The 26,466-nt window shown below is 41.5% G+C and overlaps 1 pseudogene; it reads left to right on the forward strand.

The window, feature by feature from the left end:
* Positions 1-2,416: 2,416 nt before the first annotated feature.
* Positions 2,417-2,538, forward strand: LOC121438118 (annotated as a pseudogene).
* The last annotated feature ends 23,928 nt before the right edge of the window (positions 2,539-26,466 follow it).

The raw sequence follows: 26,466 nt of genomic DNA on the forward strand, positions 1-26,466 counted from the left end.
TTGAAGCCTGGATGACCAGGCACCAACCCACACAGATCCACAGAGTGTTCAGACATAGGAGAACGAGTCGGTAGAACCCTGTGGTGGAGATTGTTCTGCCTGTCAAGATCAGAAAAAGTGCCACTCACTGGGGACTCAGACCAGATCAGGTGGAGTCCAGGAGCTGGGCAGAAAAGTCTTTAAATTTCAAATGCTGAAGAAAGAAACTGAGTATTTCAGCAGAGGAGTACCAATTGGATTTGTACTTTAAAGAGGTTTCTTTGTTACTGAGTAGAGATCTGAGTTCAAGGGAACAAATCAGAGAGGACCCCTCTGGTCAGTCACAGGTCTATACTGGAACACAGGATGAAATCAGGAGGGGCGGGGGGGAGGGGAATGGTTGGTGCGTGAAGTAATTTTTCCAATTAAAGTATACTGTCTTATACAAAAGCACTTTTGTAAAAGCTCCTGTTCAGGAATGGGGAAACACCTAGCAGGGTTGGTGAGAGGCACAAAGAATGACAGAAGCAAATCTGCCATCATGGGCTGGAGTCAGGGAGGGAGTCTGTCACATAGTCACAGAAGATATCAATACCCACCGCTTGGCAGGTAAGTGGCTGGGGTTTCCCAGGTTGTGCTCTAAGCCCTTTCTGCATATTCATGGAATCATCACAGCAAGGCTCTGGGGAATATGGGGAAGCTATTAGCGTTAACCCCATTTTACAGAAAGAGCAAGACAGGCCTACACACGACAACAAATGGCAGAACTGAGCCTTCGACTCTAGCAGGCTGACTCTAGACCATGGCTATTATCCACTCTGTTGACCTGTTTTTGAAAGATGTCCACTAATCCTACCAGCAGCCCAGAGAGCTGCCAGATGGCCAGGGAGCATGCACACAGCACTGGCAGCAATGGCCTGCCATTATTTTCTAACAAGGGTGATTGCATTTAAAACAAAACTAAGATATTTACGTTCAGTCTCAAGAAAGAACAGAGGGTAGGGCTGGAAGCCTGCTTTTGGATGGGTGTCGTGTGTGGACAATCTGGACAGTTTGGTCAACTTGAATTCAGAAAGTAACTTCCAAATGAATTAACCTATGACTGCAGATGATGGCCATTATAGCTAAGCACATCACTTTGAATTAAATTGTAAACTTTCTGGGTACAGTATATTAACCCTTCTTAAATGGAAAGACAGCCCTTTCAGCAGGTAAGGATTCAACATAGAAATGAGATATCAGTGAACGGTAAAGATGCTCTCAAGGAAGCCGCATTTTGGACAAGCATGCTTAACAACAGTTGTCTTCCTTCGTGTGTACTTGCCTTAGTTACCAGAGAGAGTATTCTTATTGATGAGGTGCTAGGTTTTATATTAATCAGATACTCTGAATGTATTTATTGTAATACCAGCCCACAACTGGGGAGATTAACCAGAGGAGAAACAAGTGTATGTAGGGTACAGTTCTTTTCTCCAAGAAATTGAGAGCTCAGCCAGAGAAATACTGTTTCCATCACTATAGTTAAGGGGACTTGGGTTCATGCTAAATATTTTTATTAACCCTTTTTATTTATTTTATATACCAACCACAGTTTCCCCTCCCTTTTTTCCTCCCTCATCCCCTCCCCCTGCCTCCCTTCCACCCACCCCATCCACTCCTCCTCCACCTCCATTCAGATGGGGTAAGGCCTCCCTTCAAAATCAGCAAAGCATATAAAGTTGAGGCAGGAACAAGCACCTCTCTCCTGTATCGAGGCTGAAGAGAGCATCTCACCATAAGGAATAGGTTCCAAAGAACCAACTCAAGGAACAGGATCTGGTCCTACCAGTAGGGGCCCCACAAAAGACCAAGCTACACAACTGTCACCTAGATGCAGAGGGCTTAAGTCAGTCCCATGTCAGCTCCCTAGCTGTCCGTCCAGAGTCCGTGAGTTCCCACAACCTCAGTTCAGTTGTCTCTGTGGGTTCCCCTGTCATGATCTTGATCTGTCCCCCCTGCTCATAAAATCCCTCCACCCTCTCTTCACGTGAACTTCTGGAATTCAGATCAGTGTTTGGCTGTGGATCTCTGCATCTACTCTCATCAGGTACTGCATGAAGGCTCTATAAAGACAATTAGAATAGTCACCAATGTGATTACAGGGGAAGGTCAATTCAGGCACCCTCTCGACTATTGCTAGGTGTTGTGGGATAATGCTCTTGTACCCTGTAAAGATTTGCCACTTGTGTTGGCTTAATAAAACAAAGATTGGCCAGTAGCTAGGCAGGAACTATAGATGGGGTGACCAGACTAGGAGAATTCTGGGAAGAGGAAAGGCTCAGTCTGCAATCACTACCAAAATGCAGAGGAAATAAGATGAAAATGCTGCACTGAGAAAAGGTACCAGGCCACATGGCTAAACATAGATAAGAATTATGGGTTAATTTAAGTTGTAAGAGTCTTTACACAATGGCAGTATCATAGCCAATGAGGTTTATCCAAGGCACAATTATTGCTAATTGAAACTTTTCCCAGTTTCAGTTGTAGAAGCTAGTTAATAATACGCCTGAGCTAATAGGCCAAACAGTTTATAATTAATATAAGCCTCTGCATGTTTCTTTGGGACTGAGCGACTGTGAGATCAGGTGGGACAGAAACTTCTATCTATAGCTAGGAGTCTTAGATGGGGTGATTCTTGTGGGATCCTGGGAGTTTCCTTGGCATCAGGTTTCTCCCTAACCCCATAATGGCTCCCTCTATCAAGATATCTCTTTCATTGCTCTCCCTTTCCATACCCCATCCTCATCCTGATCCATCACCTTCCCATCCCCCATCCTCTCCCATTTACTCCCCCCATCCCAGTTTACCCAGAACATCTCATCTATTTCCTCTTTCCAAGGAGATCCATGTATCCTTCTTAGGATCCTCCTTGCTACCTAGCTTCTCTGGGACTGAGGACTTTAGTCTGGTTATCTTTGCTTTATATCACATGAGTTAAGTACATACCATGTTTGTCTTTCTGAGTCTGGGTTACCTCACTCAGGATAATTTTTTTTCTAGTTCCATCCATTTGCATGCAAATTTCATGATGTCATTGCTTTTATTTCCTCTGAGTAATACCCCATTGTGTAGATATACCTCATTTTCTTATCCATTCTTCAGTTGAGGGGCATCAAGATTGTTTCCAGATTCTGTCTATTACAAATAATGCTGCTATGAAAATAGTTGACCAAGCATCCCTGTGGTATGGTTAAGCATCATTTGGGTATATGCCCAAGAGTGGTATTACTATGTTTTGAAGTAGCTCTTTTGGCAGGTGTTGCTGCCTTTGTGCTGGGTTCTGAGACTTGAATGATAGTTCCACAGTGTTACTTGTGTTAAGTTTTGGGGGTTTGTAACACCATGCCCCAAGGCTTTCACAACATTTGGAAACTGGACCACCTTCTGGGGATCAAGTATTTCAACATATGTCCCTGTTAGGATATTTTACATTCAAAATATGGTAAAATTTCAACATAAAAATTGTTGCGGGGGCACAATCTGGTTGATAACAACCCACTTTTACATCAGTCAAGGTGTTCTGTCACCATACCTAAATCCCTTTAGAGTCATGTCATCATCCCCCAGTGCTCCCTTCCCTACCCCTGCTTTGGGATTTTCTTTTCCCATCACTAAATTTCCACATTTCAAATGCTATCTCCTCCAAGGATCCCTGCTGGATAAATCTTGCAGGTGTGTTAACTTCCTTGCTTGCTTCCGAATTTTCTGAGAAACTGCCATACTGAATACCAAAATGGTTGCACAAGTTTGCACTCCAACCAACAGAGGAGGAGTCTTCCCCTTACACCACATCCTCTCTAACATAGCCTTTATGATATTGGCCATTTGACAGGTGTAAGATGGTATCTCAGAGTCATTTTGATTTGCATTTCCCTGATAGCTAAGGATGTTGAACACTTCTTAAGTGTATCTTGGACACTTGAAATTCTTCTGCTGAGAATTCTCTGTTTAAATCTGTTCCCCAAATTTTAATGGGATGATTTGGTATTTTGATGTTTAGTTTCTTGGGTTCTTTATATATTTTGGATATCAGTCCTCTGTCAGATGTGGGGTTGGTGAAGATCTTTTCCCATTCTGTAAGGTACCATTTTGTCTTATTGACAGTGTCCTTTGCCTTACAGAAGCTTTACAAGTTTCAGGAGGTCCCATTTATTGATTGTCTATCTCAGTGTCTGTGCTACTAGTGATATATTCAGGAAGTAGTCACCTGTGTCAATATGTTCAAGGCTACTTCTCACTTTCTCTTCTATCAACTTCAGTGTAACTGGATTTATGTTGAGATTTTTTATGGACTTGACATTTGTGCAGAACAATAGATATGTATCTATTTACATTTTCTACATGCCACCATCCAGTTATGTCAGCATAATTTGTTGAAGATGCTTTCTTTTTCTCCATTGTATATTTTTGGCTTCTTTGTCAAAAATCAGTTGTTCATAGGTGTGTAGGTTTATGTTAGAGTCTTCCATTCAGTTCCACTGTGTTTTTAAAAGAACAACGAAATTAACACACCTACAAAATTGATCCAGCAGGGGTTCTTGGAGGAGATGGCATTTGAAAGAATATATGTGAATTTGGTGAGGGGAAAAAGGAAATCCCAAAGCAGGGATGGGGGATGGGAGACGGGGGAACAACACAACTCTGAGGAGATTTAGGTGTGGTGACAGAACACCTTGACCGATGTAAAATGTGGGCTGTTATCAACCAGATTGTGTACCCCAACAATTTTTATATTAAAGCCTTACCATATTTTGAATGTGAAATATCCCCACAGGGACATATGTTAAAATACTTGGTCCCCAGCAGGTGGCCCAGTTTCAGAATGTTGTGGAACCCTTGGGGCATGGTGTTACAAACCCCCAAAACTTAGCACACCTGACGTTATGATGGAACTACCATTCAGGTCTCAGAACCCAGCCCGAAGGCAGCAACACCTGCCAAAAGAGAACAAAGACCTGATTGATCAAAGCCAACAATTCTGGAAAAGTCTCTAAATGTACTAACCTTGCTTTTGGGCTTCTGTAGTTCTGCTTCTAGCTACCTGTTCTTGCTACCTGAGGTACACCAACCTGGTATGTGGTTTTTGCCTTAAAGCTCATCCAACATTCAGTGTAGTAGCCAGATGGCTAATAAAGTCTTCCCATTGACTTGAACACATGTCTGATTGGTCTTCTCTGGTGGTATTGGTATTCACAATGATAATGTCTCGCTAGTAAACATAGAGATGGATCATTTGGGAGGGGCCCTTTGAAGGCTTGATACACACCTGGTTCCTGTCTGTCTCTCTGATTTCAAGCCCACCAAGGTCTAAGGCATCCTGCAGTGTGCTTCTACCACCATAAACTGTAGCTTCTCTATCATGATGTACTGTACTATAAGCCAAGATAAATTCCTTCCTTCTTTAAATTGTGTTTGTTGTGTATCCTGTCATAACTACAAGGATGGTAACTAACACAAACCCTAATCCCCAAAACCCCAGGATGTGACTGTATATGGAGCTGGGGCCGTTAAAGAGGTATTTAACCTAATGCAGTCCTTGAAGTCACCCTAATTTAATCTGACTGATAAAGAAGAAAGGATGTAGAGACAGAGTGGAAACTTCTGTGGAGATAGCGTGAGATGATAGCTATCTATAAACCAAGAGGATGAGTCCAAGAAAAAACAATTGTGCCAACATCCAGGACTTAGACTTGCAGCCTTCAGGCCTGCAAGAAAGTGAACTGACAATTCAGTCTTGTACCCTGCAGTGTTTTGTTATGGGGACTGGCTAACACATAGAAGGGTTAGCCATTATGGATGTGCTGATTTGCATACACTGAGGACCATTGTTTGGTCTACATCGATGGCTGCTGGTCACAGGGTGACAGGACTGGAGATGTGAGTGTACTGACGTCATAATTAATGGACTGCCCGGACTTCAATGTGTGGAATCAGCTCTGGAAATGCTTATTGACGTAATGAATAAATGCATGAAGTACACACCAGGTCAAGGTGTGAGCCTAAGTAACATTTGACAAAGGCAACCAGGGAAGAGCTTCACACCTTGTTTCTTCAGGCTCAATGTCATCCATTTATTTTACTTTACGTTTTTCCTATCCCTTATTTTCACTTAATTTTATTAAGTATGATTTTTTTTATTAATGTGCAGCTTCCCCCACTAAAGTTTCTTCAGTGCTAGACTTTGTGGGTTTTGTTTTTCTTTTTCTCTCGGCACCTACAGCAAGAGTCCAGGGAACCTTTAGCAAATAAACGGTGATTAAATGAGCAAAAGTGGTTTCTTTCATGCTGAATTCCTAAATTGTTTAGCAAACTAACTACACACCCAGATTTAAGTAACATTAAAGGATTACATATAACACATTACATAGATTACATGATATAGCATATTAAGTAATATTTAAACATGTGTATAATGCTTAACAGCTAACAATGAGCTTTTAAGTGAATAATCTTGTTTGTATATCACAGTTTTGTCAAATGTAGGGAGCAGAGGAAACTGAGTGAGTGAAGTCATATGTGAATGTATATTGTTGACATGACAACCGCAGTGAGGACTTTAGGGCATTGGGTCCATGGGAAATTAGCAAAACTGACTCCCTGTATGTGTCAGGCTCAAGGGGAGTGTTTATGGAGGTTTGATTAGCTCATTCCAAAACTGGCAACTCTTGTTTCTCCCACCTGTGTGTTTACAAGCTGAGACTGTTCTACAAAGACTGGTCTCCTAACAAAACTAGCTAAGCAGTCTCCCTGCATCATACCTAATAAACAGGCTGAGGCTTCAGGTTGCTGGTAGTAAGAGGTTCCTTCTATCCGAGTGAACACACCCCACCTGATCCCAGATTTTCTGTATGTATGTCTGTGTGTCTGTTCTTTCTTCATTCCCTCACTGTCCTGAGTCAGGGTTCGGGGATCCAAGCCACAGTCACTGTAACCAGTAGATAGATTAGGGTCCAGTTTACCAGTGTTGAAACCAAGTTCCAAAGAGGTTATGTGTACCTTACATAAGCACAACTGGAACTCATATTCTGTTCTTCTAAGAACTAATTTAATGTTCCTTTGGCTGTACCATGTTGCCTTTCTAATAGCTTTACTGAGTTATTATCTAATAATTCTACTATGTGGCAATAAAAGAAATCTCTGCATTACCTGCCGAGTTGCCAATGAGGAAATTGTATATTAGTGATCAGAATCCATTGCACTAAAATCAATAGGAACTCCACAGCAAGATACTCTTTGAGTCTCCTGGAAACTGATGTCTTCTCTCATGAGTTATGACATTTCATTGTTTTACCTTTCATGTAGCTCGGAAATGGAATTAAGATTTAATTATAATAAGAGTCTAATTTCTGGTCCAATTACAATCCTCTCTCCTACACTATTTTTACCTCCATTTTCACTTTAATTAATTGTGTATATAGATACAGAGTTTTGATTATTAGCTCTTTATAAATAGCTATGGTAGGAAATATAGGCAGTAAGCAATAACTAATACTAATTAAATGCTTATCATATGCCAGGGACCAACTTTGCAGTTTACACACACTAGCTCATTTCCTCTCATCAAAATCAAAACCTCACATTGCCAGAGAGACCAAATGTTGCAATATGTAATATTAAAATCAGTACTGTGAACTGTGAAAGGAAGACATGTGCCTCCTCCCTACTTCCCCTTCATCTGACTGCACCTCTTGCCTCACTTCTCTTCTTGGAATCCCTACTTCCACCCTTTCCTTTCTCTTGTTGAAACATGAGTTAGACCATCTGACTCATTGGCCCTAAAAGTCTGAGGCTATATCCTATCTCAATCTAACTAACCTTAAAAAAAAATGAGGCCCTGCAAAGTCTGGCTGGCCTCAATCATGATCCCCCTCTTCCACTCCCTGTGCTGTGGCCTCCTGGCCTGCACATTGGCCTATTCCAGGCATCCTTTTGTGTCTGTGATGGAGAAGCCTTGTTAACTAATTATCTTTAAGAGGAGGGACCAAGTTAGGGTGTGGCTTTCTGGGACCCAGAGGAAAACAGGTGCACAGCCCAGGTTCTCTCTCTCTATCTCTCTCTCTCTCTCTCTCCCTCTCCCTCTCTCTCTCTTTCTCTCTTTCTCTCTGTGGGTCCCTTGCTGCACAGCTGAGCTTGGACTTCTCATTCCAGTTTCGTGAGTTTTCCCCTTACAATAAATAAAAATATAATTCTTTATTTTTAAGCTAGCCTGGTTATTTCCCAAATTGAGCTAGCTTCTACAGTTGGCACCCAACGTGGGGTGACTCAGGTCTCCAGTGGCTCTAGCCAGCTACCGTCAGACTCCACACCCTTCATTTTGGCATAGAATTCCCATGCAGTGACCCTGAGAAGCCACTACACTCAGTCCTTCATATTTTCTCATTAAACGTCTCAACTGGCTTCTGGATCCAGTTTATCTGGACTGGATAAGCAGGACACAAGGAAAAGGACTGCCAAAACTTGCCAAGACAGGGTAAGACTTTTCTGAAAAATTCCCTGCCTCTAAAAATGGTCTGTCTGTTATGCTAGGCCTTGGCCAAAGTTGGTTGCTTCAATGTTGCAAATGAGACTCTTGGTGATTGCTCAGGCAGCCAATTGTCTCTGTCAGATACTACTCACTTTGGAAGCTGCTTGATTGCATGTCCTGCCTACTTAAGTAATGTTATCTCCCTTCTCAGGCCTTTGATGAGGTTGAAAATTAGATAGTCATAGTTACCTTCCTCTTATAATTTAGCCAAGCTTATTTCTGATGCAAGACTTAGACTCCTTAGGATAGAATGTTTATTAAAACATTTAGCATATATTCCTTGCTTAATATTGTTTATACTAGTTGTAATCTAGTAATATCTAACTTTATACTTGATATTTGTTCCTATTGTATATAGTTTGGCATTGGGTTTGGATCACTCTTGTTTAGACAAAAGGGGGAAGTGATGGGGAAGCCTTGTTAACCAATTATCTTTAAGAGGTGGGACCAAGTTAGGGTGTGGCTTTCTGGGATCTGAAGAAAAATGGCCCAGGTACTATCTCTGTGGTTTCCTCACCAAACAGATGAGTTTTGACTTCTTGTTCCAGTTTCGTGATGTTTCCCCTTATAATAAACAAAAATATAATTGTTTATCTTTAAGCTAGCCTGGTTCTTCCCAAAATATAGTTAGCTTCTCCATCTCTGAATCTTTATATTTGCTGTTCCCCAAAGCTGGCACCCCTTCTTTCAGATATCTGTGTGGCTCACTTCCTTGCCATCTTCAGGGGTCAAACGTCACTGCCTCCAAGGGGACTTACTAATCCTCTTGCTAGCCTCTCCCTCCGAACTTGGTTTATTTATCCAAAGCACATTCAATTAACATATTGTTCAGTTTATTTATGTGTGACTTATATCAAGTGTCTTAGGCCACAATAAAGACTTAGAAGGCAGGGATTTTATCTGTCTGATTATTTTGATACATTTAAGTCAACTAAAATAGAATTTCTCATACATTGGATGCCCAGTAAGTGAGAGACAGAGAGAGCGAGAAAGAGAGAGAGAGAGAGAGAGAGAGAGAGAGAGAGAGAGAAGATGTACTGGCACATTTGGGCACACATGCATAATCAAGTGTGTGTATACATGTGGGGGTCATAGAACAACCTTGGATACTGTTCCTCAGATGTCATCCATCTGAGACATTATCATTGGTTTGAAACTTGACATGTAGGCTAGGCTGGCTGCCCTGCTATCCCTGGTTATCCAACTGTCTCCATCTCTACTGTACTGAAATTACAAGGATCTGCCATCATGTCGTGCAATTTTTACATGAGTCCTAGAGATAAAACTCAGGTCCTCATGCTTGCAAAGCAAGCACTCTATCCCTCTGCCATCTCCACATCCCCCATGGTACCTTTCCTAAAATTAGTAAGGCAATGTGGATGGAAGAGACATATTAAGACATAAAACATCTTGTCTTTCAAATATATAATCTATTCAAGATGCTTTTGGCTATGTCTATGTGCTTGACTATATCCCAGCTTCTAGAAAACTATACAACTAGACAACTGAAAATAGTTCATTGTGTTGTTCCCAGGGCCCCTTGGTCTGCCCCTGAGTATCTGCAATTGAGAAGATGAAGAACAGAGGTCAGACTCTCCCACCCCCTTGGAAGATGGCTGCCATTTCAAACAATGCATTCTCAGTTTTGCTTAGCACTGGCAGCTCTCAGAACTTGGGGAGGTAACACCCCTTAGTGAATACTGACCACAAAGTGATCATTGTTGCATAATACGTCTCCAAAGGATTTTTAGACACTAAACGTGGACAAGTCACAGGCACCTCAGTGCCAGTGGATGACAGACTGAATTTGGGACATACATGATACAATTATTTGAGGACTCCCACAGTAATAGAGACACTGTGAGAAAATGTGCTGTGTAAGGTCAGCAGCTGCGTAGAGTTGAGTTTCATATGACATCATGGAATTTCGATTTGGAAGGAACTTTAAAATCGTTTCCGCTAACTAAGCATTCCATCCAGAAGCGTCTTTGATTTTCACAGAGCAAAAACACATGACTACAGCATGATTTAGTCTCCTTTTCCTCTTACCATTGTAAAGTGGATTGTTATGAACCCACTTTATCCCCCACCTGAGAGCTCTCATGGCCAGGATTTGCCTCCTCACCAACTTTCAGGCTCTTTGGCTGGAGGTAAAGTCTTTGTTCCACTCCGCTTAGTGTGTTCCTCACTGTTGACACTCCTGCCAAGTGTCGCCTTGTCGCTTTAATTGTTAGTCTTAGTGTGGGGCGGTTCTCCTTCTCTTTTAGAAGGAAAAAGCATTTATTTAATTTCTAACCCAATTAAACCATGAGCTCATGTTCTTTGAGCCAGAGAAATGGGCTCCAGAGACACGAGCAGAATAGAAATTGCTAATGCTGACATGATTCCCCTTTCCCCATGCAGGAATGACTAACATGGGGTGAGATTATCTGTGCTCCAATAGCTTTCCTCAATTAATTAATCAGCAGGTACCCATTCAAGAAGCATGCTTTGGAAGATGCTGCAGGCTGCTGCCGTTCTTGGGAACACCAGGGTAATAACAGCACTCCAGAAGAGCTGCAGACGCCAACAGACCCTGATGATGACCTCCATACACAAGTCCCTGACCTTGGGAGATTCCCTTGCACCCCAAAGACAGTGATGTGGCCTTGGAATTAGCAGAACAGAGCAGAAAATCTTACCTGTTCTACTCCTAACTAAAACAGAAAGGGAACCTGCACCCGCCCTAACGTGTAACCAGCGAAAGACAAAGTGGCCACAGAGGCTGTTACTAGTGCCAGAAGAGCACTGAGCCTCACACCAAAGGATGGGCTCTGCTGAGTACATATGAGGTGTTTGAGTCAGTCTCTGTGGCCTCCAGTCTTTAGTTCTCATTCCTGTGAAACAAGACGGCTAAGCCAGAGGACCTCAAGGCTCGAAGTGTTCCTGGCATGTGTGTACCTGGGAGAGACCCCCAGGCTCTTCCCTCCTGTTTCCCTCACCTGTTTTCCAGCACCACTTCGTGCCAACACAGAGCATTATCGCAGGGTAAATGTTTCTTTGAATTTACTGTCAGACAGGATATTGGGGGTTTAATGTGACCAAGAAATTGGAGAGCCAAGCCTCTGACCTGGATTAAGAATAGGGAAGCTGGTCTGCAGTGTGGCACAGGTTGAAAGAAAATGGGGCATGAACTCAGGGAGCCAAACAAAAGAACTAGCGACATCTAGGCTTGATGGTATGAGGAAAAACCTTTAAACTGGAGAAAAATTTCCTGATCGACTTTATTAAAATTTAAATATCTAACCAGGCTCCTTGTTCTCTGGCCAGAAACCAACAAGGAAAATGAGCTAAAAGGAAAAGCAGCATCCATAGGAGGGTAGCAATACAAAATGATGGAAAAAAAAATGGTCCTTGTTACAAAAATCAAGTCTCAAAAGATAGGTCATAGGTCAAAGCAAGAAAACAGCCTAGTGAGATCCTTGGGTAATGTGAGGTTCCTTGAGAGTTCCTGCAACACACACACACACACACACACACACACACACACACACTTTTTTACTGCTGGATGAGTCCATATTATAGAAATTCAGTAATTTATGTTTGAATAGTGAGGAAAGGACTTCATAACTGTCCCGGTTTGCTTTCTGTTGCTGTGGTGAAACCACAAAGTTGATTTCATCTAATCCTTCTGGGTGGCAGCCCATCATTGACGGAAGTCAGGGCCAGAACTCAAGGCAGAAACCTGGAGGCAGGAACGGAAGCAGGGACCATGGAAGGATGCTGTTTACTGACTTTCTCAGCCATACTTCTTAACACAGACCAGGCCTCCCTGCTTAGGGATGACACTACCCACAGTGAGCTGGGCACTTCCACATAAACTACAATTAAGGAAATGTCTCATTTTTGAGCTAGAGAGGTGGCTAAGAGCACTTACTGCACTTGCAGGGGATCCTAGCTTTCTTCCCAGCACCCACATCCATCCAGTTCCAGGGAATCCAGAGCCCACTTCCAGCCTCCCGAGGCACAAGGCACTTACTTATGTGCACAAAGTGTGTGTGTGTGTGTGTGTGTGTGTGTGTGTGTGTGTAAACTTTTTAAAAACAAAATGTCTCATACACATGGCCACGAGCTAGTCTGACGGAGACAGTTCCTCAATTCAGGTTCCATCTTTCCAGGTGACTAGTTTGTATTAGGTTGACAAAAACTAACCAGTGCCTTCACTACCTAGATGAGTAAAGAAATGAAAAGCCATCTATTGATGGGAATCTGCACTGTACAATGAAAGAACAGGTGCTGCATTCTCTGAAAGCATAGCTTAGTGTTCCTTCCTGGGATCTCCACAAATTCATTTCTCTCACAATAAAACAAAGAAGTACATCTTGAACATCTGAACCTTCTTCTGCAAGCCTTCTGAGAAGAAGCAAGGCTTGGGAAAGTAATTGTCTGAAGACTGTTTTGCTATGTACTGTCCCCAGCCAGCCTGAAATACTGAGAAGCAAATGTTTTCAATCATCTCCCGTGTGGAGAAGGTTTATTTTCTCACAACTGTGGGAAACAAAACCAAGTCGCTGATTTCTTTCCCGAGTAAGCCAACTTCCAATTGCGAGCCTTTATCGGAAAAGAGTCTGACTAAATTCACATGTTCTTGTTTAGTAGCCTTTGGCACATGCAAAGACCATGTTCTGGATTTTGTCTTGCTTCTTCTCACGATGATCAAGAGAGAAAGCTCTCCATGCATGTACAGATGATTACCATACGGAATTGCGACACAGTATTTATTGCTGAGTCAGGATCTTTCAGGCACTAGATGCCAAATGAAAAGCAAAACACTCCTGAAAACATAAACTTAGGTTCTGCGATGACCGTTTCCCACGTTAAGCCTCCTCTTCATTGCAGGTGGCTGAACTGCATTTCCTGGATGTCTAGGGATGACAGGTGGCTGAGAACAGGGACTTTTCAGGCATTGCAAAAAAAAAAAAAAAATAGTTGTTGTACCTTTTTGAAGGAGCGGAGTTTGGAAGGTTGGGAAAAGGGAGTGGGTCAAAGAAGCTTTTCTCTGTAGATTACATAAGTCAAAGGAAGAGGGCATAAATATTCCAAGTGGAAGAAAAGGCAACAGATGCTCACTCCCAGACCTCCAATTAATGCCCCAGGCAGACTCGCCTCTTCCACAGATAAATCACAGTTGGGACACTAAAAAAATAATGGATATCAAAGCACCCTGAAGAAGACAGACAATGTAAAGAAAGCATATAGCCAGAATTATATTTCATACAGTCCCCTGAGGTTAAGGTAGTGAGTCCACCGCTCCCCAGTTTCCACCTGCCTTCTGAGGGGCAGGTCCATTTTACTGTGGCCAGGACAGTAGCCTACACTGCACTGCATCATCGTAAGGAATTTGTCTCTAGTCCATCCTTGTAGAGCAAAATGTGGTTAAATGGACCCATTAGAAGGCACATAGCGATTTGGGAGCACCACTTTCTCAACTTCAAAGGATTATGTAAAAATCTGATTTGGGAAATATTCATTAAAACATAATATCCTTATGATAATCCTCAGTCTCTCCCCCTCCTCTGTGGCTTTGAGGGCTTCCTCTTTCAGGGGGCATAGCTTCAAGGTGAGGTGCTGGCAAACAAGAACGTAGGAGTGACATGAAAAAATAGACTTCTACTGTATTAAGTCACCAATACATTGTGCAGTCAGTATCAGTAACTTCATTCCTTCTCTATCCATGCTTTTGTGTTCCATGAGATTCATACTACTTTTATCAGGTACATTGTTATAATTGTTCTTTTTATGAAATATTATTACTAATCTTTGGCTGAACTTAAATTACCAATTAAACTGCATCATAAGTATGCATGAAGGGTGAGAAAGCACATCCCATGTGGGATGCATCGCTCTCTTCAGGTTCAGGCCTCCATGGAATATCTTGGGCCATAACCAGCACAGAGGAGGAAAACCTACTGAGGTTCCCTTGCTGGAAACTGAATCTCCATAACTTATTTATCTTGTATAACTGAAACTCCGGATCTCTTGACAACAATATCTCTTCCCTCACTCCCAGACCCCAGCAACCACTATCCAGCTGTCTGTGTCTATGATCTCAGCTACCTCAGATTTCATGATAAAGGAGATTGTGTAGTATTGACCTCTCCATGTCTGACTTGTTCCACTCACTTTACAGGTTCTCGCACATTATTTAAATGGACAGTTTCTATCTTCTTTTTAGGCCAAATAATATTCATATATATTTAATGTATGTGCATATAAACTATATATAATATACATATGATCACACAAACAACCTCTAGTTATCCATATTTAGGCTGTGTGTATATCTTGGTTGGTGTGAATATGGCTGCATTGGACTTAAGAAAACAGCTCTCATTTTGATGTACTGAGTCATTTCTTTTGAATTTATATGCAATAATGGAATGCAAACCCTGAGGCAACTCTGCTTTTGGCTTCTTTTTAGGAACCATCATAACTGTTTCCTACAATGGAAACAATTTTCCATTAAACTTCATTCCCACCAAGAATGTGCAAAGGATGTCTTTTGTCCACAGTCTTGCCAATACTTGCAATCTTTCATGGTTTTGCTAATAGCTATTCTAACAGTTGGTTTCTGGATATGGTTGTTTGTTTATTTGCGTATTCATTGGCTTGTTTGTGTGGGGCACTAGAGAGTGGATGTAGCCCTTAAGGCGTCTTGGCAAGCACTCTTCCACTGAGCTGTAATCTCCCAGAACTGTCTGACTTTTTCTTTTGAAGTCACCCAGGCAAGCTTTGAACTCACTCTGTAACTTAAGTTGGCTTTGAACTTGCCATCCTCCTGCCTCAGCCTCCCAAGGAGCTAGAATTACAGGCCTATGCTGCCCTGTCCATTTGTCTTGGTTTATTTTGCTTTGTTCTGCTTTGCTCTGCTTTTGGGACACAGTCTCATTGTGTAGCACAGGCTAGTCATAAACCTTTTATGTGACCCAGGCTGTCTTCACATTTCTGATGATCCTGCTATGGTCTCCCAAACAGTGCTCATTGTAATTTCAATTTGCATTTCCTTCACGGGTAGTAATAATGAGTATTCTTCATATGCCCATTGGTCACTTGTATGCTTTAGAAATGTCTAATCTTTATACCAGTGGGAGATTATGTGCAGCAAATAATTTAGTCAGAGGAGGGCACGTGCTTTTAATCCCAGGATATTTATTTTGATGGATGTGTTGCTGGCTCAGTGTAACACAATAGAGCAAGACTCCATGAGAGAGGAAAAAAATAAAACGATAAATCTTCCGACCTCCTGAAATGAAATCAGAACCCACAGCGGTGAGAAAACAGTAGGACTTTAAATGTCAGAACTTTCTTAAAGCTCAGCTGGCATCAGAAACTGGCACAAAATGGCATAGCACATGGCCCGGTGCAGTGGAACATGCTGCAGTGCCTCCCTGAATGCACGAAGATTCGCGGTAGAGTGAGGTAACCCAGACCCAGAAAGGCAATTATCATATGTACTCACTCATAAGTGACTTTGGGTTTTTTTTTTTTTTTTTTTTTTTTTTTTTTGGTTTTTCGAGACAGGGTTTCTCTGTAGCTTTGGTGCCTGTCCTGGAACTAGCTCTTGTAGACCAGGCTGGCCTCAAACTCCCAGAGATCTGCCTGCCTCTGCCTCCCGAGTGCTGGGATTAAAGGCGTGCGCCACCACTGCCAGACATCATAAGTGACTTTTAGACATTAAAAAAAAAAAAAACAGCCTACAATTCACAATCCCAGAGAACCTAGACAACAAAGAGGACCCTAAGAGAGACATACATGGATCTAATCTACATGAGATAGAAAAAGACAAGATCTCCTGAGTAAATTGAGCGCATGGGGACCATGGGAGAGGGTTTAAGGGGAGGAGAGAGGAAGGAAGGGAGCAGAGAAAAATGTATAGCTCAAAAATAATGAATAAGAACAACAAAAAAAAAATATCCCGTTCCAGTTTCTATCCCTTTGGCTCTGATAAAAATACTTTGACAAAGGCAACATGCAGGCAGAAGACTGTATTTTGGCTCAGTGTTGAGATACAATCGTCACAGGGAAGGTCAAGGCGGCAGGAGTCTGACGTGACCGGTGCATTCTCTGTTATTGGGAAGAGGAGAGTAACAACTGCTTGAACTCAGCTCAGAATCCAAATGGGTCTAAGAACATCAGTGAACAGAGTCAAGATAACCCTCACAGGCACGCTGAAGAGGCCGATCCCCTAGAGCAGTGGTTCTCAACCTTCTTAACACTGCAACCCTTTAATACAATGCCTCGTGTTGCGGTGACCCCCAACCATAAAATTATTTCACTGCTACTTCATAACTGTGATTTTGCTACTGCTATGAATCGCACTGTAATTATCTGATATGCAGGATATCTGATATGTGACCCCTGTGAAAAGGTGGTTCAACCCACCAAGGGGTCGAGACCCACAGGTTGAGAACCACTGTCCTAAGTGATTCTAGATCCCTGTCAAACTGATAATTAATGCTAATCATCACCAATTACTATAAATGTGATGCTGGCAGAAAGTGCGTTTGGCCAAGCTCCACTTTAGCAGGCAATACTTGGGAAGTAAGAGCATTAGGTGAGCTAGAGATCTGGCTCAGAGTTAGCAGGCTCGCCAAGAAATGTGAACTAAATGTTTTATACTAGAAAATTCACATAATCCCTCTGTGTTATTAACATTTATGCTCCCAAAGTAACTTTTTGAAAATAAAATCAATCATATTGAGAAATTAGAATAGAGCAGGAAGAACATGTCTTTTGTTACCTTCTTTGTTTATTTTTTAAAGAGAAAACAAACTCTTTTTTCATTTTACATACCAATCCCAGTTCCCACTCCCTCCCTCCATCCCATTCCCTCCACCTTCCCCCCTCAACCCCACTTCTCATTCACTCCTCAGAGAGGGTGATGTGGGAGTGATTTTTTATTAATAAAGAAACTGCCTAGGCCCATTTGATAGGCCAACCCTTAGGTAGGCAGAGAAAACAGAACAGAATACTGGGAGAAAGAAGCTGAATCAGGCAGTCGCCATGATTCTCCCACTCCAGACAGACGCAGGTTAAGATCTTTCCTGGTAAGCCACCTCGTGGGCTACACAGATTATTAGAAATGGGTTAGATTAATATGTAAGAGCTAGCCAATAAGAGGCTGGAACTAATGGGCCAAGCAGTGTTTAAAAGAATACAGTGTCCATGTAATTATTTCAGGGCATAAGCTAGCCATGCGGGCTGCCGGGTGCCGGGGACGCAGCCTGCCACTCATTGATGGAGGAAGGTCATTGGCTAATAAAGGCACTGCCCTGGCCCATTTTATTGGTTAGAGGATAGGTGGGAGGAGTAAACAGAACAAAATGCTGGGAGGAAGAGGAAGAGAGCTCAGAGACTCCACAGCTCTGCTCTCCTGAGCAGATGCCTCAGCAGAGAGGCCATGCCCCGCTCCCGGGCAGACACACGCCATGAAGCTCCGACCCAGGATGGACTAGGCTAGAATCTCCCCGGTAAGCGCACCTTGGGGTGCTACACACAGATGATTACAAATGGGCTAAATTAATATGTGAGAATTAGCCTAGAAGAGAATGGCCAAGCAGTGATTAAATGAATGCAGTTTCCGTGTAATTATTTCAGGCATAAGCTAGCCGAGCAGGCGGCTGGGGTGCTGGGAATGCAGCCCCGCCGCTCCTATTACTTCATATGGCGCCCACGTGGACAACTGCTTCCACATAAAGCCTGAGACAGCTTGGGAAGTAATTCTAGAACAAAATGAAAGCATTGTGCCTGGTTTCTTGGTAGCAGCAATTTCTCGGTTCTACTCTGCTTGCTAGAGGCAAGCAAGCGCCTCATCTAAGAGAGGCTTCCTGACTCAGCTTTAGCTGCAAAGCCTGCAGCTCATTAAGAGGTCCTGCCACGAAACACTTAAACGGTGTTGACGAAAAGCTGAACACATGCTTTTCGGTTTTCAGCCATACCAGGAAAAAAGCTGCGCCGTTTAAAAATGCCAGCTTTCTGGGCTGTCCTGCCAGGACAAACTCTGACTCTTTTACGCAGGCGGTTTGTGCGGTTTGCAAGCAAACGCTGCTGAAGCTCGCTTGCTGGCTACAGCCAGTACCTCAGTCATGAGGCTGGAAAGCTAAGGAATGGGCTGGATCCAGCCGGCAAAGCCACACCTTTAATCCTACTGATATTGCTTGGTAAATTAAAGACTCGTGTGGTCAGAAAAAGAGAGATATACAGTAAAGAGAGATTCAAAGACAAAGAAAATTTCTAAATGGTTTGAACTGTGTTAAAAATATATGCACACTAAAATTTAAAGTTCTTAAAAGTAACAAAACAAAAAAAAGGAAGAGAGTTGTTGTGTGTGGTAGCACACGCCTTTAATCCCAGTGCCTAGAAGGCAGAGGCAAACAGATCTCTGTGAGTTCAAGGTGTAGTAGTAGCATACACCTTTAATCCCAAATGCCTGGGAGGCAGAGACAGGCGGATCTCTGAGAATTCAAAGACAGCCTGGTCTACAGAGTTACTTCAGGTCAAAGATACAGAGAACCTATCTCAAAAAGCAAAAAGTTAAAAGTAAAAATAAACAAAATAGAGGTTAAAATAAAACGAACAAAGATGGAAAATACACAGAGAATCTTGATACTGTATGCTATTATGCTCTCTTTGAATTGTTTGAATGCTGAGGAAGGAGCAACAGCTACTAAAAGATATTTGTTTATAAATGCTGCTGAACTAATCCAACATAGATATTTTGTAAATGCCTTGACTTTGAAATTTGGATCTAAGGACATGATGCTTTGGAAAGGAGTTTCTTATTTTGTTTTCACAGAGGATGAGACGCTGTTCATTTCTTCTATTCCGATTTGGTATGATGGACCACGCCCTCCTGAAGGGTTGGTGTGAACGCCTTCAAAAAATTGCTTCGCTCAACTGCCAACTGAGATGAAACTAGCACACAGGTTATATCATGAAAGACCTAATTAACGACGCCCCCATTCAGCAGGAAGCAGCTTGGAGAGAAAAAACTGCGCCCATGTTCCCAAATATGGTTTATAAACGTCCTTTTACATTTAAAGGGGGATATGATATAGATATGAATAATTTACATTAGTATAGATTTTGCTTTATTGATAGAGATTTAAGGTCAATTTTGTTATATGTATAAGTGTTTCTGATTTTGATTAAGGTATTGTGATTGTGTAGTTCATTTAAATATGTACTGTATAATTAAGAAATATAGGTTGTTAATGGATAATCATTGATAATAGTAAAGCTTATAGTCATGTTAGTTAGATTTTCTAGATATATAGATATATATTTTAGATAGACATTCTTCATGTCTTTCAAAGATTATAGAATAGGACATTTAATGTTTTAATAACTGAGGACTTTTCATGACAATGAGACACTCTGCTCCTGGCAGCACCAATCTACTTCAAGAGGAAGATGGGCATCGAAGAGGCTCGTTATGGAGTTTTGATAGCCATTTGGGCAAGAAACTGCTCTTGCCTGGACTATTGCATAAACTGGACACAGAGAACCCGCAGAGAGAGGACTACTGAACTTGCCTAAGGTGAGATGATCTTTCAGGGTTCCTGATTCATTTTGAAAGAGTCTGCAAGACATTCTGCAGGACACAACAGATAGTGACTGAACTGACTTTGATTTTCCTGCTTTATGGAAATGTCTTCTGGATACCATGGGCCTGAAGGCTGAAGATGGATGCCCCAACGGTTAAAAGAACTTTGGGTGACTGTCCAGGCAGCGAGATGTCTTTGTCATTTCTAGAGTTTGAAGTTTCTTAGTTCTTGTTTACTTAGGTAATATATCTTTCTGGAGTCTTTGATGGAGTTAAGAATAGTTAGTTATAGTTATAGTTTTCCTTAGTTATGATAAAGATTATTGTAACTTTTACTTGATAACTATTTTGTTATATGTAATTTTGCTATGTTAAAGCTTTTTTTTGTTTAAACCGAAAAAGGGGAAATGATGGAGGAAGGTCATTGGCTAATAAAGGCACTGCCCTGGCCCATTTTATTGGTTAGAGGATAGGTGGGAGGAGTAAACAGAACAAAATGCTGGGAGGAAGAGGAAGAGAGCTCAGAGACTCCACAGCTCTGCTCTCCTGAGCAGATGCCTCAGCAGAGAGGCCATGCCCCGCTCCCGGGCAGACACACGCCATGAAGCTCCGACCCAGGATGGACTAGGCTAGAATCTCCCCGGTAAGCGCACCTTGGGGTGCTACACACAGATGATTACAAATGGGCTAAATTAATATGTGAGAATTAGCCTAGAAGAGAATGGCCAAGCAGTGATTAAATGAATGCAGTTTCCGTGTAATTATTTCAGGCATAAGCTAGCCGAGCAGGCGGCTGGGGTGCTGGGAATGCAGCCCCGCCGCTCCTATTACTTCAACTCATAGCTACAAGAGGGTAAGGCACATTGCTTTGGGGAAGGTCCAAGGCCCTCCCTACTATATTTAGGCTGAGCAAGGTATCTATCCAAAGAGAATAGGTTCCAAAAAAGCCAGTACAAGCAGTAGGGATAATCCTGGTGCCACTGCTAGTGGCCCCTCACTCTGCTCCAGCCATGCAACTGTCACCCACATTAAGAGGGACAACTTTGGACCTTCAAGCTTGCCTTTTGGCTTGGCAAAGCTATCCACAGAGCAAAAAGTGGCCTTTCACCTCTTCAGCTTCCTAGATGCTATCCGGGGAATCGATTTTCTCATCCTGCCGAGACAGATAGACTAAATCTTCCCCTCTCACAGGAGAATCTTTGGGCCTCTTGTACTCAGCAGCTAACAGCAAGCACTGCTTCTAGGCTGATGTTCTCCAAAGACTGAAAAGAACTTTGGAATTGCCTGTATAGCAAAAAAAAAAAAAAAAAAAAACCTGACTCATTTTTGCTCATTTATCCCTCCCAGATGTGACTAATGGCATTTGATGACTTAAGGTACTGGTAGCTCATTATTTTATTTGTTAAGTTTCCTGCTGAAATACAGACAGGTGTGCCTCTTTCACAGGCTTCATAGTTCAGGACTAAAAATCCAGAGTTCCCAATTCCCTTTAATCATCTTTTAAATTTGTCCATACCTTTTAACCTAAAGCAATAGCCTTTTGCTATGACAGATACCTACAGGTTCCTGGAAAAAGTTCTACTGCTGTATCAAAAATCAAGTCTGGCAATAAATTAACAATCTCCAGAGCTTATTTTAACCCCAGACAGTTTCGAGCATATTTTACAGGTCACTCCTACTGTCTGGGCCAAGACCAATTTATAAAGCACTCTTCCAACATCTATGCCTGCTCCTGGGACTTCACCATTGGTACCAACTCTCCTGGATCAAGGACACCTACCAACTAAAATCTGTTTTTATCTGTTGTTGTGTCCCAATTATACACCCAAGTTTCACCTGTACAACCAGGGCACTTCTGACAGCTGATGACTTCCTATGGCTAGCTCCATTTATAGGGCCAATAATAATATTTTTTTTCTCCGATCCACCTGCCTTCTCATCTCCCTCAAAAAGCAGCTGCCTGAGGACTCCAGGATGACAATAAACCAGATGCTGCTCCAGCCGTTCCTCTCGCTGAGTGTGAGCCCAGTTCCCAGCTCCCCCCTCTCCCACATCACCCCATGCCCACAGGAAGTAGCCAGACTGGAGCCAACAACCCTATATCCAAGGAATCTGGGATGATTACTCGAAAGCGTCACCCCAGCCCCTGGCACCCACCATTGGGGCAGGAAGCTCCATTTCAAGCCTCCTCCCCCTGGGAGTTACCTTGGTCCAGACTCCACCTCTGAAAAAGGCCACCAAAGGCTAACTCCTCCCCAGGGAGGGTCAGGACCACTCCCACGGGGTATTTAGGTTGCCACTGAGAAAAAGAATAACTGGTCTTTGAGTTTTGCATGATCATCCCCCACCCCTGTCTCTCTCTCTCCCTTGCCATGTTCCCGGCCACCAGAGTGCGCTACATTTATTAAACGTGGGCATTTTTTATTCAGTATAATTTGGTCTGATTGGAATTATTTGTGTCAGGGGAGAGACTCACCTAAGGAATTATTCCTAAGACATAGGTGTGTGCATTAGTACCCAGGCCTTCAATTTGATTCCGTTGGTTAACCTCTCTGTTTTTATGCCAATACCAAACTGTTTTCATTACTGTAGCTCTATAATAAAGCTTGATGTCAGGGATGGTGATGCCTCTGGAAGTTCCTATATTGTATAGGATTGTTTTGGCTATCCTGAGTTTTTTGTTTTTCCATATGAAGTTGATTATTGTTCTTTCAAGGTCTGTGAAGAATTGTGTTGGAAATTTGATGGGGATTGCATTGAATCTATAGTTTGCTTTTGGTAGAATTGCCATTTTCACTATGTTGATCCTACCTATATAAGAACATGGGAGATCTTTCCATTTTCTGGTATCTTCTTCAATTTCTTTCTTCAAAGACTTAAAGTTCTTATCGAAAAGGTCTTCCGCTTCTTTTGTTAGTGTTACCCCCAAGATATTTTATGTTATTTGTGGCTATTGTGAGAGGTGTTATTTCTCTGATTTCCCTCTCAGCTTCTTTATCATTTGTGATAAATGATAAAATCAGGAGGGCTACTTATTTTTTGAGTTGCTCTTGTACCCTGCTACATTACTGAAAGTATTTATCAGCTATAGATGTTCCCTAGTAGAGCTTCTGGGGTCACTTATGGATACTATCATATCATATACAAATAAGAAAAGTTTGACTTCTTCCTTTCCAATTTGAATCCTCCTTGATCTACTTTTGTTGTCTTATTGCTCTAGCCAGAATTGTGTTGAACAGATATGGAAAGAGTGGACAGTCTTGTCTTGTTCCTGATTTTAGTGGGATCACTTTGAATTTCTCTCCATTTGATTTGATGTTGGCTGTTGACTTGCTGTATATTGTATGTTATGTTTAGATATGTTCCCTGTATCCCTGATCTCTCCAAGACCTTTATCATGAAAGTGTGTTGAATTTTGTAGAATGCTTTTTCAGCATCTAATGAGATGTTCATATGGTTTTTTAATTCAGTTTATTTATATGGTGGATTACATTGATAGATTTCATATGCTGAACCATTCTTACATCTCTGGGATAAAGCTGACTTGATCATCTGGATGATTTTTGTTGATGTGTTCTTGGATTTGGTTTGTCAATATTTTTTCTAGTATTTTTGTATCTATGTTCATAAGTGAGATTGGTCTGTAATTCTCTTTCTTGATTGGGTCTTTGTGTGGTTTTGGTATCAGGGTAACTGTAGCCTCATAAAGAGTTTGGCAGCCTGGTATTGGCTCAAAAACAGACAGGAGGACCAATGGAACTGAATCAAAGATCTGGATACTAATCCACACACCTACAAACATCTAATTTTTGACAAAGAAACAAAAAAATAGGAAAAAGAAAGCATATTTAACAAATGGTGCTGGCATAACTGGCATCAACATGTAGAAGAATGAAAATAGATCCATATCTATCACCATGCACAGAACTCAAGTCCAAATGGATCAAAGACCACAACATAAAGCCAACCACACTGAACCTCATGGAAGAGAAAGTGGGAAGTACACTTGAACACATTGGTACAGGAGACCACTTCCTAAATATAACCCCAGTAGCACAGACACTGAGAGAAACAATTAATAAATGGGACCTCCTGAAACTGAGATGCTTCTATAAAGCAAAGAACATGATCGACAAGACAAAATGGCAGCCTACAAAATGGGAAAACATCTTCACCAACCCCACATCAGACAGAGGTCTGATCTCCAAAATATACAAAGAATTCAAGAAATTGATCATCAAAAGAACAAATAATCTAATAAAAAATGTAGTACAGACCTAAACAGAGAATTCTCAACAGAGGAATCTAAAATGACTGAAAGACACTTAAGGAAATGCTCAACATCCTTAGTCATCAGAGAAATGAAAATCAAAACAACTCTGGGATTCCATCTTAAACCTGTAAGAATGGCCAAGATCAAAAACATTAATGAGAGATTATGCTGGAGAGGATATGTTGTAAAGGAAACACTCCTGCATTGCTGGTGGGAATGCAAATTGGTACAGCCCCTTTGGATATCAGTATGGTGATCTCTCAGAAAATTAGGAAACAACCTTCCTCAAGATCCAGCAATACCACTTTTGGGTATATGCCCAAAGGATGCTCAATCATACCACAAGGACATGTACTCAACTATGTTCAAAGCAGCATTGTTTGTCATAGCCAGAACCTGTGCCCAAAGGATGCTCAATCATACCACAAGGACATGTACTCAACTATGTTCAAAGCAGCATTGTTTGTCATAGCCAGAACCTGGAAACAACCGAAATGCTCATGGACCAAAGAATGGATAAGGAAAATGTGGTACATTTACACAATGGAGTACTACACAACAGTAAAAAATAATGACATCTTGAAATTTGCAGGCAAATAGATGAATCTAGAAAACATTTTATAGAGTAAGGTAACCCGGACCCAGAAAGACAAATATCATATGTGCTCATTCATAAGTGAATTTTAGACATAAAGCAAGGAAAACCAGCCTACAATTCACAATCCCAGAGAACCTAGACAACAAAGAGGACCCTAAGAGAGACATACATGGATCTAGTCTACATGGGAAATAGAAAAAGGCAAGATCTCCTGAGTAAATTGGGAGCATGGGGACCTTGGGAAAGGCTTGAAGGGGAGGGGAGAGGAAGGCAGAGGAACAGAGAAAAATGTATAGCTCAATAAAATCAATAAAAAAAGAGTTTGGCAATGTCCTTTCTGTTTCTATTATGTGGAACAATTTGAGAAGTATAGGTATTATCTCTTCTTTGATGTTCTGGTAGAATTCTACACTGAAACCATCATCCAGTCCTGGCCTTTTTGTGGTTGGGAGACATTTGATGACAGCTTCTATTTCCTTGCAATTTATAGGTCTATTTAAATTGTCCACCTGGTCTTGATTTAATTTTGGTATGTGGTACCTCTCTAGAAAATTGTCCATTTCTTTTACATTTTCCAATTATGTGGAGTACAAGTTTTTGTACTATTTTGTAGTATGACCTAATGATTCTCTGGATTTCCTCCTTGTCTGTTGTTATGTCTCTCTTTTCATTTCTGATTTTGTTAATTTGGATGTCCTATCTCTGCCCTTTGATTAGCTTGGATAATGGTTTATCTGTCTTGTTGATTTTCTCAAAGAACCAGCTCTTTGTTTCATTAATTCTTTGTATTGTTTCCTTTGTTTCTATTTTGTTGATTTTAGATCTCAATTTGATTATTTCCTGACATCTACTTCTCCTGGGTTAGTTTACTTCTTTTTGTTCTAGAACTTTCAGGTGTGCTATTAAGTCCCTATTGTGAGCTTTCTCTACTTCCTTTATATAGGCACTTAGTGCTATGAACGTTCCTCTTAGCACTGCTTTCATGGTGTCCCATAAGCTCGAGTATTTTGTGCCTTTATTTTCATTGAATTATAGAAAGTCTTTAATTTCTTTCTTTATTTCTTCCTTGACCAAGGGGTGGTTCAATAGAGCACTGTTCAATTTCCATGAGTTTGTAGACTTTCTGAGAGTTTGTAGGCTTTCAAACTTTAAACCATGGTGATCTGATAAGATACAGGGGGTTACTCCAATTTTTTAAATATCTGTTAAGGTTTGCTTTGTTACTGAGTATGTGATCAAATTTAAAGAAGGTTCTATAAGGTGCTGAGAAGGCATATTCTTTTGTGTTTGAGTGGAATGTTCTGTAGATGTCTGTTAATTTCATTTGAGTCATGATATCTGTTATTTATTTCTCTGTTAGGTTTCTGTCTAGTTGACCTGTCTATGGGGAGTGTGGTGTGTTGAAGACTCCTACCATTAGTGTGCCAGGTTTGATGTAAGATTTAAGCTTTAGTAATGTTTCTTTTACA

Source organism: Microtus oregoni, unplaced genomic scaffold (genome assembly GCF_018167655.1).
Source record: "Microtus oregoni isolate MIOR12 unplaced genomic scaffold, Mior012 000054F_ref0000373, whole genome shotgun sequence".
NCBI lineage: Eukaryota > Metazoa > Chordata > Mammalia > Rodentia > Cricetidae > Microtus > Microtus oregoni.